Genomic DNA, 17,696 nt, shown 5'->3' with positions numbered 1-17,696 from the left:
TCAAAATCGCAGCCTGAGAGAGGTGGGATCAAATTACCTCTAGATACCTATGGGCAAGCACACATACCTAGGAGATTCACATAACTGCTAGTGGTTGGAACCACGCTCTTTCAGGGACATTGAACTTGCAAGGAAGGCTTTAAGCATCTCACTGAAGGACCTCTTGGACCACAGTGGTAATGATCTTCTCCAAAGAACAAAGGAACCTGCTCTCTATGGATGGGAAAAGAACGCCCCAAATCACCAGACAGTGGTGAATACCTTTAATGGGAGGATGGAAATCGTCTGCCTGCTAACATTCTTTCCAGGCTTTTCATTGCCCTGTGACTTGAGGGATTCATATTAATAATTGCAAACCAAGTCACTGCAGGTGTCAGGCCACTTCTATGAGGGCTATTAGAAGTCTGTGTTGTCACCTACAAGTCTGTACACTGGTATCCCTTTCCAGACCCGGGTCTGCTGGTGAAGGAGATACCATGCCCAGGAACTCTGCTTTGTCTCTTCCTCAGAACCATGCTATCATGACTGATGTGGGTTATAAAGGATTCAGGCATGCTCTGAGAATCATGGGAGGAGGAGAAAGCGAGAGCACTCCTGCTCATAAATCATCCCTCCCTGCACAGTCACATTAGCACGTGGTTTTCTAGGAACACCCATGCCTGATGAGAACCATGCTGACGGAATGGAAAGGAAGAGAGCATTTCATTCAGATCAGCATTCTGTGAGACATTATGTTTGCAAGTGTTTGTTAGGAATGAACTTCTTGAGATACAACTAGCATTAAAGGGAATAAAATGGAATTTGGATTATTTGTAAAAAAGTAGACATAGTTCTTGACTGTTACTTCTGTTTAGAGCTGCTCAGCCCTAGACATAGTAGGGTTTTTTGTCATTTTCAGTCTTTTTTCTGCCTAGACCTGAATTTCCATAGTTCTCTTTTCATGCCTCATCTTCCCCAGACATTCCTTCTGATATTCAAAAGCCATTCTTTCTATCATCATCATCTCCTTTGTTTTACCACAGTGACCAACAAAGATTTTCATTTCCATATGTAAATGTCTACAGTAAGATTTCTGAAATAGTGGGATTGTTTGAATACCTGTAATCCACAGTGTGATAAGGAAGCCAAAAAGTCTTCATTAGGAAAAAAAAAAGAGGAGTTACAGACTATTTACTGACAGGTACTGACTTAGTTCTAACAGATAAGAAGAGGTTTTTGATGCCATATGTTAAAGGAAAGGAAAAGTGTTTAATTGCTGATTGATTAATTGTAAGTTATATTCATAAATAATAGAGAAAACACAAATTCCTGCAGAATAAATTATATTAAAAGGATAATTATGAACCAAATCCCAGGGCAAACCAAAAAAAAAGTACAATTTTGTCTTAGGACACTGGTAATTGAACCTGTCTGCATAGAAATTAAATATTCCTGATTTTCTTGTGCAATACATATGGCTGAATGCTTTCCGTGCTGCACTTACAAGTGTGCATCCATGAAATACCTATATGGAGAAGTGGAAGACATCGCCACCACAGTACTAGGAAGGGCAACTACTGATGGAATCAGTACTAAGACAGGTCACAGCTTAAAGGACATTTTTCGTCCTTCTCAACAGGAAAGATTCAGTGTCAGTGAAATATCTTCTTGTGATAAGCAGGACAGAGCGCCAAAACATTCATAAGCACATGACAGTAGAAATTACATGGGCAGTGTGCTTAGGATCGCAACGATTTCACCCATTTTCCCTGTTCCATGACATGAAGCCTTCGTCCCAGCATACAATGTGAGAATCATTCATTGATCTCTAATCCAAGTATGGAAGACTGATGCGCCCACATAGAATGGCTCCCCATACCATTTCAGAGCATCCATTTTCTGACCCACCTCTTCCTGAAGTCCAGTCTAAGCCCACCCAAAGACCTGCTCCAGCCCACACAGCCAAGAGGGTCCCTACCACTTCTCCCCAGGGACTAACACCTCAAATCCTTCACTCAGTGCAATTTTCTAGCTTTCTCCTCCTGAAGAAGTGATCACTGACTGGAGTCATTCCAAAAGCTTTAGTCCCTCTTCTCAGACCTTGAAAGGTTTGTGCTTTACCTAGCTTGTCTCACAGCATTTTCTTCCCCCTCTGGAGGGTTCCAGCTCTGGCTGTACAATTACTTCAGCACAAGCTGGAAAGAAGATACTTTGTCCCTCAGAGCTTCTAGACTCAGGGTAAGTGTATCAAACCAGGTTAGTGCTCTCCATCAATTTCACTGTGTTGGAATGCCACAAGAATGGCTCTCTAACTCACTTGCTACTGCAAATATGTAAAAAACTGAGGGGAAAAAGCACACTCCATAGGGGAGACATGGAAAGCACCTTCATATTAGCAATGAATATTTTGTGAATCTGCACTTGCTGGCAGAAAGATGCTATTGTTTATGAGAAATGGATACAGAACAAAATGTACCTAGAACTAGGCAAAGCATAAGGAATGGACAGAGAATGTCATTAGAAAAAAGGACAAAAGGCGAGTCAATTTTAAAAAATGCCTTTGTCAAAAATAAAGAACTTTTGTTAAAAGCATATATCAGACTATCTTTGTTGCTGTTTTCTAAGTTATATGTCATTTTCAGTCAATAGAAATGTTCTTCTGGGTGTTTTTTGTGCAAGTAAAAGTTACCCTTCATTTACAATTGGCATTTTTGACCTATCTTCAATTAATAGGAGAAACAGGGCTTTGGCGAAAGGCTTACATAATTCAAATTTTTAATGAACCGTCAAAAATCTGCACAAAACAGGATGAAATTAAATGGATCTAGGTTCTCACTTAGAAAAGAAAATGACTGTTCAATTAGATTGACTCTGAATTTTTTCTCCACTTTTTGAATCAGCCATAGAATCAAAATTCTATTAATTTTCCCCATGTCAGCTGGCTAACCTCTTGAGAAAAATGCTAAAATGTATCCCAAAGCAGTAAAAAAAAAAAAAAAAAAAATTCATCTCATCATAGAGAAATTGAGCAATAAAAACCAGCTGAAGAAAAGCTTGTGATTTAAATAGAGGAAATTCCCAAGGACACTCTAAGTGCTCAAAAATATAGGGCACAATGACACCAGGTCCTTTTATTTCCTTAGTCCATTAAAATGAAAGGCAGACCAATTGGAATGTCTAGTAAAAGAATAAGCCTTAAAAACAAAGACAAATGTCATTAAAATGGCAGAAATCTGTCACAAAAGGATGTGCTGGATAAGCTGACAGAAGCTGGTCTGGAAACACCAGCATCAGAGAGATTCCACACAAAGCTTCAAGTAGGCATGATTTGGGAATCGAAATACACTTCTCTGTATCAGTTGCATTTTAATAAAATCAGTTCAAAAACTGATTGAATTGGTCTAGTGCCAGTCAACTACTGGAGATCATAACGATGTCCACATGATATGGCATAATGATAGTGTTCTGTTAGGTCAGTGGCTGGAGGCAAAAATGCAGATGGTTTTGGAAGGTCTAAAACACTATTTGAACAAAACCACAGGAAGAAAAGCACTGCTATATGTAAATGGGAAGGACACAGAAAGAACAAGAATGGGTCCACCTGAAGAGTGTCAGGTGTGCAGCGGACTTTTCATGTGGTGTGCCATACAAAGATTCCCACCTACCTGTCAGCGCTTCTTCTGTACTGAAAGCCCTATGGAAAACGTAAACAATTTCTTCAGTGAAGTATTTCAGAAATTTCATTAATATTTTGATTTGGGGCGTTGAGCAGCAGTGGTATTTTTCTTTTTCAGGAATTTTGTCGCTGCTTTTTTCAGTTTTCATTCTGCTGTTCAGCAGAGAAAAAAAATGAAAAAAAATAAAGGAAAAGCTCAGAGAAAAAAAATTTGGGGAAGGGGCAAGCCATTTTTTGGTTGGTGCAATGCTGTACAGTTTCATTCTGAAGGTCTTCACTGTTCTGGGATAAACAGAGAGAGACAAATGAGAAAGCAGAGACTGAGAGACAACATTTTTACTACACTGCTTATTGTAGCTGTGCCTGAAGAAGACAGATCAGGATAAAAGGATCATTCAAAATACAGTGCTGGAAAGAAGTCTCTGCTGACATTTGTTTTCAAAGTCTGTATTTTGCACAAGCTCTCTGTCAAACTCTGAGGGCTGGAAAGAAGCAGTTTGACTCTGCTGGGGAAGGCAACACCTAGTCCCTGAATGTTTAAAAGCTGAATTCTTCCCTAAGGCTTTGGCTGATTCAGTGTGTTTGGATACAAAGCTTCTGTGATTTCCCAAACTAAAGCCTTGACATTTGAGTCCTCATTACACTCTGTGGGTCCACATGGCAATTGTGCAAAACTAATGACCACATCTTCACCCTTGCTCACAGGAAAAGCCAGGTTTTATACTTGTACCTTCATATAGAGAGGTGGGATTGGCAGAGGGGTGGCTGGAGTCACTCTAAATCTGGCCCCAAGATACCTTGAGCAAATGCAGTGTAGGGAGCCAGGTGCCATGTTCAAATCTTCGTTCCATCTGGGTATCCCTGTTACTCTAGTTTCACAGTACCCGGTAGTCAAGGCCACAAGGAGCCAGGTGGTGTTCTCTTCAATCCTGCCAGTCAGGGGAGAGGGTAACAGAAGGAGGGCACTGATAATGAAGGTCAATAACTGTCTGCAGAGATGGTGTTGGCTACAAGGTTTTGGTTCTACAACCATGGAACACTGTCCACACATCAGCATCTGCCTGGGAGATGGTATCCACCTCTCTAAGCAAGGCAAAGATATCTTTGCCAGGAGGATGGCTGACTGGGCAAGGCAGGCTTTAAACTAGGAATCACAAGGGAGGGAGACAGTAGTCAGCAGCTCTGTGAAGAAGTGATGGACCGGGTTGACAAGGAAAAGGCATGAGATAATGTGACAGGAAGGGATCATGAGATCAACAGAATGGGATATAAGAAGGTCACCTGCAGCACTTCCATGTAAGAAAGGTACTTCTTACAGGGCATCATTATGGGGAAATCCCCCAGACACTTCTAGAACTCAGCATGGATTCACCAAGGGGAAGTCATGCTTCACCAACCTGATAAGCTTCTATGATGAAATGACTGGCTTGACAGATGAGATGAGAGCAGTGGATATTGTCTACCTTGACATTAAACCTTAAGGTTTTTGAGTGCTGGGCCCAGTTCTGGGCTCCCTGGTACAAGGAAGATACACTGAGTCCAGCAAAGTGCCATTAAGATGATTAAGGGACTGGGACATTTCTCCTGTGAGGAATGGCTGAGAGAGCAGGACTGTTCAACCTGGAGAAGAGAAGGCCTAAGATGGGTGTCATCAATGTCAATGAATCTCATCGCGATTGATCTCATCAATCAAAAGATCCGAAGTGATGTTGCGAAGAAGATGGAGCCAGGCTCTTTTCAGTGGTGCCCAGTGACAGGACAAGAGGCAATGGTAACAGACTGAAACACAGAAGGTTCCTCCTGAACATCAGGAAACATTTTTTTACTGTGAAGGTGACCGTGAACTGGCACAGATTTCTCAGAGAGGTGGTGGAATCTCCGTCCTTGGAGATCTTCAAAAGCTGCCTGCACATGCTCCTGGGCAACCAATTCTAGGTGGCCCTGCTTGAGCAGGGGGTTGGACAAGATGACCTGCAGAAGTCCCTTCCAACCTCAGCGAGTCTGTGACTCTGTGATTTGGCACAGAAGAATCAGCAGCTTCCAAGCAGACTGAGTGAACCTCTGTTCCTATGGTTATGAGAGCCAAGACTGGACACAAGACCATCAGGAATTTAAAAAGCATCTTCATTTGTCTTTTATGAATGCCTGGCATTGTCATCAGAGTTCCTTTGGCAAGGATGAATTATACAGAAATGATAACTGCTATTACTGCTAGAGACTGTCCCTATATAATTTGCAGGAAGACTGCAATTACACACTGAAGAAAAGGATATTGAAGTGGGGCAAGGGAAAAATATGTATTGACTGGCCACTAATTAGCCAAATTCCATGCAAGTTATGAGACACCCACAGCAAAGAAGTTGTCTTTGCCTAAAAGCTGTTAAAGTCTTGCATAAGTCATTCAGAGCTTTCTGTGAACAGAAAGACTAATACGTGTACTAAAAGCCCCCTGACAATTTCTTCTGCTAAGAAGATCATTCCCAGTTTTTAACAATGTTTTTCTGATCACTGCTTTGACAGGTAACTCAAGAACACAGAATGGATCATTATTTTTCCTGTGCTTAATATTTTACTGCACTAGAACAGTCATGATATTTAACAATTAAGCAGTTTACATCTAGTTCAATTCAATTTATTAAGATGCTCAGTTAGAATCCTAATTCCTCCTTCAGCCATTAGTCTGTCAGGTGTGGCAATACACAAACAGTTTTCCTCTCCTTGATTACTATTTTCCTGCGATTTTTCATCTGCATATTTTTAGTGAGGTTACACAGAAAAGTCTTGAGTTTTCTGATAGCTGTGAGATTTTGTCTCCAACAAAAATTCATACAATTTTTGTAAGAACTACTGTGTTTTGATGTGCAGTTCAAAGACAACCCCCCAAATAGCCCTCCTTTGCACAGCTTCTATTAATATTTTGCTAGCAGTCACTTCTTATTTTCAGTAAAATACCTCCTCATAATGAGGAATGACTTTATGGAAAAAGATGAATTTAACTCCTTGCTCATTCCAAGGTGTGGTTCAGTCCAGTCTTTTTCAGGTCACATTGTATGTTATACCCTAAAGCTTTTTACAAGTTCCAGTCTGATCTCTCATCTGCTCAATTTTGGTGCAAATGTTTTTACTGGATTACTCAGCAAAACACTCTGCTCTTTTTATACAAATGTATTATGTTCTATAGCTGCATTACTTAATAACTTAAATCAGCCACTTAGCAAGCTTTATGAAGCTCTGTGGTGCACCAAAACAGTCAAGAGCTTCCAAAATGGCAAAAAAAAAAAAAATCTTTCCTTAGTATGTGGCACTGCATAGTGCAGTTACTGCTTTTCCAAGCGTCTGTGAAGGACAACAAGACCAAGAGAAGGCTAGCAAATGTACTTTTCACCCTCTGCAAAAATACCAAGTTTTCAAATACCGAATTATTCTATTCTGAATTGGGATGAAAATACAGGTAAGTAACATTAGCTGCAGGATTGAATTTTTTTAATAATTTGTGGGAAAAAAACTATATAGGTGTAGGGTTTTTTCTGAAAAAAATTCTTTCTGTTAATACAGCTCCAGCTAGATGGGAAGTCAGGTAGTTGGGAAGACTGGAAATTTGAGAGCTGGGCAAGATAAGTAGAAATTTAACATACCTATGCAGGCTAGATGTATAACTGGAATACCTACTTTTGAATTTTTCCATTAATCTGGCAACTGTATTGGACACACTGCTACACAACACTGAAAGAATATATGAAGTGTGAGAATGTTTATTCCTTGAAGTAAGATTACCTGACAAGGGGCCTCCCAAAATGGGGATGACAGGAAAAGGAAGAGAACAAAGAGTTACAGACAGAAATTCCGATCGATTGGTGTTAACAAAGATGATGACCTGAAAGAACCCTGCTCAGTTGCAATAATTGATAAGAAAAGAAGTGGAGCTGAGAATGTTTATACCAGCAAGGTATATGACTGAGGACTTCTAATGGGATGATAAGGAAAAGTGAGGCAACAAGCAAACATACTGGGGCATCGATTCGAAAAAGAAACCAAGCAATAAGACATTGACAAGAAACGAACCTTGCCAGTTTCACTAGCTGATGGTCCATCTAGCAGTTACCAGCACCATGCCTAGGATGAGAATCTCAGTCTTTGCAATTGATAAGATTATGAATCAGTGGGGAGATGCTGCACACCTGACTTGGTAGGTGCGGGGTTCAACGGAGTTGAACAAACACGAGGGACATGCAGGGGGAAGGGGCAGAACTGGGGAGCAGACATGAAAGCTTATAAACGAGGCAGTTTCTTGTGGATATGTGAAGCGTGAGAATGTGTATTTTCTCAGCTGTGACAATAAGGAAAGGGAGGGAGACAACCAGAGTCATAAAATCTGAGCAATGAGTGTTATTGAAGACAACTACCAGAAACAAACCTGGTTAGTCACAACAGCTGCCAGGCTATTAAGAGACTGCAGCAAACTTGGAATGTTGCAACGGATAAGGATGCAAACCTGAGGGTCCAGGATGTTGGGGGGGTCAGTGGGACTACGCCAGCCAAGGGGGCAATGTGCAGGGGAATAGAGCAGGAAGGAACAAAGAGGTGATGTAGACACACAAGGGTACAAAAGGGGCCAGTGTCCTGTAAACTGTGGCCGGTCAGTATGCCTGTGCAGCTGAGCCTCGTGCCTGATCACCGCAGTCTGTCCTGTCTGCTCTTAACTACCTCCGTGCGTCATCTCACTCTCTGTCCCATGAGCGTGAGTGCTGCAGGGACCCAGTGCCAGCTGCTGGGGGACCAGCGTGAGAGGCTTGGGGGCCAGCGGCTGGAGTCAGACAAGAGGTCTGGTCTGCAGTGTCGGCTGCTGGAGCAACTGGGGGTCTCAGTGCCAGCGACGGGAGCCAGGAGGGTCTTTAACCTGCAGCTAGTGGGTTGGGAACAGTTTGTGTCCTGAAGACCAGCTGCTGGCAGGACTGGTGTGAGTGAGGGGCTCGGCACTGGCAGCTGAAGCAGAACTGTGGGTCACAGCCTGTGTGCCTGGTGCTGGCTGCTGGAAGGGACAAGTGTCTGCATCTTCCCCAAACCTGCTGTGCGTGGCAGGGTGGGGTGTTTCTGCTGGTGAGCAGGGGAGCCTCAGGTCGAGGCTGGGCTATCAGGTGGGTGAGGGGTCTGTGCTGATATTCAAGGGGACCTGCAGGTGTGGGGTACCTGCAGGATGAGTGGTGGTGCCTGTGCGATGAGCATGTGAGTGCCGTGTGTCTGCAGCGAGCACCAAGCTGGACCAGCCAGCGAGTCAGGGACCTGTGGGGCAGGTAAGAGGGCCTGGGATTGGGACAGGGGTGCTGGTTGGGCAAAGAGACCATGATGGTACTTGGGATATCCGTGAAGGTGTGTGTGTTTGTGAACCTGGAGAGTGCCATGTGCATGTGCCTGCACTAGTGACCTTCTGTCTCTGCCAGCCCATGAGGAGGAGGGGACTTGGCTGTCAACCCTTGTGTTTGTGTGTGTCCTGTATGTGGGTGCTGTTGAAGGCAGTGCCTTGTCCATGGCAGTGCGTGTGACCAGCTGTGTCAGTGTCCTCTGTGTGTGTGTCTGCATGCATCTGGGATATGTGCTGGTCTGTTTGAAAGTGCAAATGGGAAGCAGCAGCCACATGCCTTACTTACCCCGGGCAGAAACAGCTGCTGCAATGTCAACTGTATGGATTAGGTAACAGCAAGATTTGCATACTGTCTGAGGATTTCTGATTCAGAGTGCGCTGGAAGGAGGTAAGATTTTTCATGGTTTCTGGAGGAGATATGGTCACCCAGATTCAATCACTGAGACAACTGGAAAAATAGCTCTCTCTTAACTGGTGTGTGTCTGTACTTAGCTTGATTACACCAAGCCTCACCTACCTGTGCGGGCAAAGGGACCTTTGGCCAAATGGTCAATGAGAGAAAAGCAGACCCATTCTTGCCAGAAGTCATCTTAGTTCCAAGCCTCAGGCAGCATGCAGCGGAGACTCAGATCTTTTCATTCCCACAGTCATCTTCTTTCCGGAAACAGCTTTAGCAGCAGATCGAACAAGACACTGGGGTGAACTAAGTCAAAACAGTGAAGAGCCATCAACTTACCTCTTGTCTCATCTTGCAGTGCACTGCAGATCGTAGTCAGTAATTTCCAGCCTGTAAGTTGTTTCTGGCCTGTGGATCCTTTCCCATCAGTTTTTTTTTCCTCCAACGAAAGGGTGTTTTCCTTGGCACTTGTACCCTATGCTGCCCTGAATGGCAAGTCAGGACCCTGTCAGCAGATGAAGAGCCTGCTGATTTGGCTAGTTCATGGACGCCGGGCAACAGAATCAGCCTTGGATGGAGGCTTCTTTGTGCTGTGTAAAAGAGCTCCATCTCTACAGAAGGAGGAGACAGGATGCAGTGACATGTTCTTTCTCTTACTTCTCACCCATGTTTTTAACCTGTGAGGCTCTTTGTGATGGGAAAACATCTTCAGAGGCTCTTCACATCAAGCTCAAATTTTCAAGGCATCCTTGTTTTGGTTAAAACAGAACTGATTCTCTTTTAGTGAATCTTCCTTACAGCTAAGTTCTTCTAAGTAACAGCATTTTTCTGAAGCTGCATATTTTACAGACAGTGTTCGCTCCAGAGGTGATAACACCTAATGTTTACAGTTATACTGAGCTAACAGTGGGATTGGAATACAGAAAAAGGCCCCCGTTTAGAGTTATTACTATAGCAGCCAAAGTCACCGATAGATGTCTTAGATCCTGTGAGTGAGGAGTCGCAAAGGGTCCTATTTGCAGGGAGGGGCGGACAGGACAGGTGACCCGATACTGACCAACGCGACATTCCATGCCATGCACATCAGACTCAGTTTAAAGCTGGGGGATCACGACGGTCTCACTCTCTTTGTCCATGGCTGCCTTCTGAAGAGGACCCTGCTCGCTTTCCTGCCTGTGATCCTGATCCGGGTTCAGATCCGTGCATTCCTGAGTCCAGTTCCTGTCTGCTGCCGAATCCAGTCCGGGACTTCCTGGTGCTGCCCGCAGGACGCCAGCGCCCGGCACCCAGCTCCGGGAAACTCAGTGTCGGTTTTGTGTATTTTGTTTTATTCATCTTATTGTTAATATTATTAGTATTATTAGTGTTACTAGTAAGCTGTTTTCATTTCCAATTTGTAAGTCTCTCTTTGCTTACTTTTTCCCTTCCCCTGGTGAGAGGGCGGGGGTTAACTGGGAGCATCTGGCACTGTTTATTACCGCCCTGCTCTAAGTGGTGACACTAGGGAAAAGAACCGCAATCTTGAGATTGTGGCCTCCATGGTCTCTTTGTGCTCGGGGAGCAGACAGTCAGTGCTTCCCTAGAAATGCTATTAAAAATATCAAAACATCTATTCATGTTGTCTGTAGCAGAAGAAAAAGCATTGAGTGCTTTTGGTTCTCTCCTCTCTCTGTCTTTTGCTCCCAGCATGCATATACTAGCTTGTTTCATGACTAGCTATGAGGTTACTTTCCTTCAGATCCTCATCAAGGAAGCCACATGCCCTCCTGGCAGATGTGGTACCTCTTTCAGTATCTCAGCAAACCCAGCTAAATCGTTGACAGATTAAAGAGCCTTGGTCTGAGGCAGTCACAGGCTTAGGACTAGAGACATCTCCCAGAAAGCTGTACTAGCCACCCGACTGCTTGCTGTTGTGGGTGTTTAATAAGTCTCTAGCAGTGGAAGGCAATCTTTCAGCAACAGTTTTGACTTCAGATTTGTGAGTTTTTAATTATATCTAGTAAGTCCAAATATATCATGCTGTATCATCCTGAAGAGTGCTTCAGGACCTGTGGAAAATGGAATTTCACAAGGAGAGACAAACAGCAAAACCCACATAAGAATGCAAATATTGAGTACTGCTATTAAACATCTTGTAATGATGCTCCTCCTGTTTACCACAGATCATTTGACTAACTTAGGGGAGTTAGCAAGTTAATTCTGCAAAGAAACATCAGGATAGTTGAAGAATTTGGGGATAGGCTATGAGAAAATAACACAGACAGGAAACTGATATCAAAATCTTAATTAATAAACATGAAGACTTCACACAAATAAATAAAAATTCACAGGATGTGCCATAATCCATAACTTCTGCAAAACTTTGACTGTTGCCATGAATCTTACTTTAATAAACTGATCCTTGGTAGAATTTTAACTATGCTGACCTTAGCCAGCTTGAAGCTGGAATGATTGCCAGCAGCTGTGTGATGAATATGATGGGGAAAAATGACTCCTCTGTTTCTATGTGACATTTAAGATATTCATGAGTCTGTATGTATATATAGATAAGTAAAAATAGGCTGAAGTTTGGGAAGAAAAATAAAAGATTGTTATAGAGAACTGTGTGCTTAAGGAAAAAAGAGTATGCAAGATCTGCTAAAAAGCCCACCACATTCAAAACATGGAGTTTGCTCTGGGAAAGCATTTAAGTCTATAGCTTTTGAGAGCCATTCCCTGACTACCTGAATAAGCCCCCATCAGCAAAACAGCGGTCTAAGCAAACCCTTTCCTGAGTAAACTGGAAATGGAAAGAGAAGAGTGAATGGATACAGAGCCAGAGTCTCTCCACTCACAGGCTATCACACAACATGGTGGCTCCTTTGAGAAAGAGTCAGTGATCCTAGAGCTGTCCCTGGTTCTATCACCAGGGGAGCTCCCTCCTGACAAGCATCTTATGATCACCTGTTATAAATCTGCTGCCTCAGTAACATACCTGACATGAATAAAATAGCCCACTAATCCATTCTTTATGGAAGGAATCACTATTTTAGAAGATACTTAGGGATCACTATTTTAGAAGATATATACCAGTAACGCTGAAAGCACCTCACAAAGGAACCTGATAGTTTATTCTCTTTATAGAGCAGGAAACTGAGGCCCTGGGAGAGAACGTGACTTCACTGAGGGGAATAGCAGGCTGAGGAACACCTCCTATATGATTATTGCTGTCTGACTTCACAAATAATTTCTCCCAGCACTCTTGCATGCAGCAGAGAATGCAGATTTGAGTTGTCTGACTCCTAGAAGAGTCACACAGCTTTCTTCTTTGTGGATATACCCACCTGCAGAAGAAAGTTGTTCCTTGAAGGTCTTTTCTCCCTGAACATCCAGGAACAGGTGGCACTTCAACTTTTACTGGTCTAGATCCTGCTACCTCACTGGGCCTGCAGAGACCAGACCTCCTGTGACCACTTCCAGAACCCCAGATAAGGCAGCTACTTCCCTTTGCCACAACACCCTTGTGCTAGGTGGGCTGGTAACCTCTAAGAGGGTGACAAATGCGTTTGCTTCCCAGTTGCAATCAGAGGAAGGTAGCTTACATTCAAATGCAAAATAAGGTTGCATACAGAAAACCATTTTCCACCCTTGACCCATTGTACAGCCCACCATTAGGCAGGCTGCTGCATATTCGTAAGCATACTTCATTTCCTTCCTAACTCATAATACAAGTTTACACAGAACAAATTCATTCCTACCTACTCTGTGAAAGAAATAATGTTAGGGAGAGCAAAGATGAGTGGTACAGAAATTTAGGTTGCTCTCAAAAGCTTTATTTGGCCCCTACTGTACAAAGACCTGCCTGCTTACATTTTCTGTAGCAACAAAAATACAGACGAGCCTGTTTCATAAAATTCTTTACGAGGATCAACAAAACCTAGAGGCAGGATGACTGGGTCGAAGTTGGAGCCGCTTAGGTTTAAGGGAATAGTGCTAAAATGGTTCTTGTGGATGCTGCTATAAAGGCATGAACTGGAATAGTAACCGAGCAGAACAGCTGGGAGGAGAAACTGATGTGAGATTATGGTGGGTTTTGGTCTGACAAATGCAGGAAGAGACCACCAGGCCACCTAAGCACTGTGCACTCAGAGGTCACTTAGCCCAGCCAGTGACAGAAACAGACAACCTAAAACAGGCTGAGGAATTGCCTCCCAACTAATCTTTGGGAGACCAAGCCCTAGCTGCAGCTCAGCGGTGCTCAGAGGTTTTGGCAAACACAGGGAAAGAGTTGAGACAGTGGTCTTATGTGTACTTTCAAAGTCATCACCAGCTGACAAAACAGAAACCTCACTCGTGTAAATGGGAAATGCTTCTGCAAGCAGCTTGTCCCCACTTCCGTCCCTCTCTTCCTACACAGATCTTCTCCACACCTCCAGGCCACCAGCAAGAAGTCAGATGAGGTTTCCCATTCGTCAACATGGTCATGTGAGGGATCCTTAGATTTTAAGTGCTGTCACCTGCTGCTTATGGCACATTCTCTCCTTTTGCCTCTGACTCACAAGGATTTGTTTTAGACACAGTAATTTTACCTTTTCCATCCCTGTTTTAAGGCTGTGGTCTGTATGCAAGTTAAAAGCAATGTTTCAGGCAATGCAGACTGATCTCTTTCTTTCCAGGGTGGCTGGTCACATGGAATAGCTCTGTACCTCCAGCAGTGAGGCTGCAAATTGAAGTCAGCACCACAGGCATAGCCCCAGTTATCTTTGCTGTCTTTCTATACTTTAGTGTGCATGTCTGCAGGAAAACAGATGACTGACTGACAACAGCAGCTCCAGACATCTAAACAGATCTTGTCTTCTTGCCTTCCACCCTTTCTCTTTAATATTGCCTATAGGATTGCCAGACACAGCTTTTCCATATAAAAGGCTTTCAGCAGCTAAATAGAAAGGAGCAAGGGATAATGTTGAATGAAAGCCACATGCTATAATGGACATTGCAAACACTTTATCTTGGTTCACTTCTTTTTCTGTCTTTCACAAAATGTGTGAAGATTTAATGCTGGGATTTCCCCCCACACTCCCTCTGACAGAGGCTAGCAAAAATAATGGCACGGAACAGACTGGGCCAATATCTCAGCTGCATATCTAACATTGGATCAGTAAACATGGCTTTCACTGACGCCCATATCACCAGTCTACATAAAGCAACACTGACAGTTGCTTCTTTTCAGTGGCTTTTCTGTCTGCCTGTACGTGGCCTCCAAGTCCATGTTCACAGAGCCCTCTCACACCATGGTACTCAACAGATTCTCTTTTCTGTTTCTACCACCCCTTACAAAGAGCAAAATCTTTATAATTCCTTCACTCCCATCCAAGTATTTAGGCACAGTGAGCCAAACCCAAGGGACCTTCTCCACTGTAGGATGGGTTTTGGCCTGTTTTGCACCAGTGAGAGGGTGAGGGCTGATGGGAAGGAGGTGAGGTGAGAGAGAATGAGGTGGTGCAAGGCTCCTTCTGGGTCTCAGTACAAAAGGCCTGACAAAAGTTGGCTTAATAAAACAATCGCTTTAATAAGAGAGAACTAAAAGAAGCATATAGATAGCAAGTAAATCTTATGTCACTTCAGATGCTGGGAACCCCATGGTTGTGCAGCACTGAACGGAGCCTGGATGGATTTTCCCATGGCACACTGTGCTAATCTCACCTGTGGAGAGAGGTTTCCTCATTTTAGTCACAGGAAAACAGCACTATTCACCATTTATACCATCAGACAGAAAGGATGTTCTCATGAGAACTTTTTGCTGCTCTGTTAGTTAAAGGCAAGGCCATGCTGGTGTAGTAATCACTGGTGCCAGTGGGAGCTGCCTGCAGTTACAATGAGCTGGCTGAGTTCATCCTGCAGCCAAGGGATTGTGCAGCACAACACAGGCATGGAGGGCACACTGTGTGTGCAGCTCAGCGCAGCACAGCACAGGCGTGGGTGTACTCAGATTAACTGTATTGTGGATCACTAAATCCTCGACATACAATGGTCATCTGATCACAATTACGGCAGGGCCCCTCCAGAAGAAGGCTTTCTCACCACCATGCTGCCAAGTACTGTATGCTCTTCTGATTCCGCCTTTTTTACCCTGTGCTTTGTATCTTGTGTTTGGTTCATAAGCTCCTGTAGCAAACAATGTCTTCTTTGCAAGCTGATTATGTGCCAAAACAGAGCCATTGCCTTTGACATGGGGTCCTTTACCCCTGCTATAAGACTTCCACTAAGCACCAACACTGTGAAAACCTAGTTTCACAACCACCCATCACTAACTTAATTCCTTTAGTCCACTCCTGAATCTTAATGAGCCACTAGAGCAGGCCTGGTTTTGTTGTGTGTATTTAAGATGTTCTTGACTAGTAGGAACGGCAGTTGAGGTAGCTGGCAAAAAAAGAGCAGGTGCATGTAAAAAGAGTCCTCTGCAAATGCTCTCTGCCTTGGGAGGGACATCTCATTGTTTTGAAGGTGTTTTATGCAATCACTCTATGAAGTTTGGTTGTGACGAGATGGTACCCTAGTTTAATTTATTTTTGCTTTGTTCGCTAGAAATTACCTCTAGCACACAAACAAGCTGCTTGGATTTCATTTGGTAAAAAGCAAGTCATTGTTTTATGAAACATCTTGTAAATATGAGAGTCTTTGGGTTGTTGAAATAAAACATCGTTAGCTGTTTTATTTTTATCACAGTTTTCAGAAGAAGGTTATTTCTTGCCACAGAGGCTTTTGCTCTCAAAAGTGTTACAGTTACACTGGGAATCATGTTTGCTATAATAAATTAAAGAAAAAAAAATCACAGACCAAAAAAAAGAAAAAAGCAAAGTAAATTTTTTAACTGTGTTCTCTGCTGACTGCACAACACATGTGTGTTAGACTTGCACAGTTCTTCTGTGATTTCCCCACTCTGGCCTTGCAATGCCCTGTGTACCTGAGCTATGTAGGGTTGGATCACTGCTGAGGGTCTCACAGAAAGTCGCTAAAAGATACTGGGTCTTGTTTCTCTGACGAGCTGCTGGATGCAGTGTTGGTGTGGAGTCATGTTAGGCACTCAGCAGACAAAGTAGATTGCCACAAATATTCTCCTGCTTTCACAATGTGAAATCAGAAGCACTATAGAAACCTGAGGAGCCAAGCTTGGCAGAGCCTGAGAAAAGTAATGGCCTAACCAACAAACCAGGTCTTGCTTGTTTTCTAGTATGCGTTTGCACTGAAAAAAACCAGTGTATCCACAGAGCAAAACTGAGATTTCACTTTCACTGAAAGATACTAAAAAAAGATTAAAAAAAAGTCTGCCTGAGCCATTTTCTTTCCCCAGACAAATACCAGCATGAGAAGAGAGTATTTTTCAGAGAGAAGTGGTAAATAGTCTGAGATAAATAATGACTGAGGGAGAATGCAGCGAAAAATCAAGCCTACACAATGCAACAAAGGATGTCTGCTTGCAACAGAGCACAGAAAATAAAAAAGTCTACAGTTAGAGACAGGTTCCATGAAAATGTGGAGATCTAGATTTCTAGACCAGTCAGGGTCAGTGCTAGAGGACAGAGCATTAAAAAATTCAAGGCACCAGAAACCAGAGGCAGGCATTAAGTGGTGGGATAAATTAAGGAGATATTTTTGTTATATATGTTCAAATAGGTGATGCCTTTCTGGGTGTTGCAACCTTGAAGTGTCTGTGAGTGCACATGGAAGAAGTTCTCATGCATGTTACAGTCATGTCTTTACTGAAAAGGAATGACTAGAACAGATCATAGGTGTATCAAAATAGCACTGTGTACACAGCAGTTTGTCAAGTCCGTCACAAACCAGGAATGCAAGAACATTGCCACCTGTACTGCCCATCTCACAACCTTTAGGAGCTCTCTTCAGCCAGTACCTGCAGGTGTACAAAAAGCTATCAGGTTAGGAATAGATAAGGCTGCTGTGAACACTCTGATTAGGAGTCAGTGCATCAACACATTCATCTTTTCTTTTAGATGTGCCAAAAAATACAAGGACTGGAAGTCAAGCAGATAAAAGCACGTGTAAAAGAAGGAGATGATGACACAGCCCACTAGGTTTGCCCTGGCAGCTAATACAGACAAACAGTTGTTCCTATGAGAGCCGGAAAAAGCATGTGGTCACTGGGGTAATAAATTGGACAATATTTCCTAAAACACAAGGAGCTTTGTGATCCTCCAGAGAGAACCAAAATATTATAAGGAAAGAAATGCTACAGGACACACTTCACCACAAACATTTACAGTAGCACCAGAGATCACAATTGTATG

Source organism: Opisthocomus hoazin, chromosome Z (assembly GCF_030867145.1).
Source record: "Opisthocomus hoazin isolate bOpiHoa1 chromosome Z, bOpiHoa1.hap1, whole genome shotgun sequence".
NCBI classification, from domain to species: Eukaryota; Metazoa; Chordata; class Aves; order Opisthocomiformes; family Opisthocomidae; genus Opisthocomus; species Opisthocomus hoazin.
The sequence above is the reverse complement of the archived record's forward strand: the minus strand, read 5'-3'. Positions refer to the sequence as shown.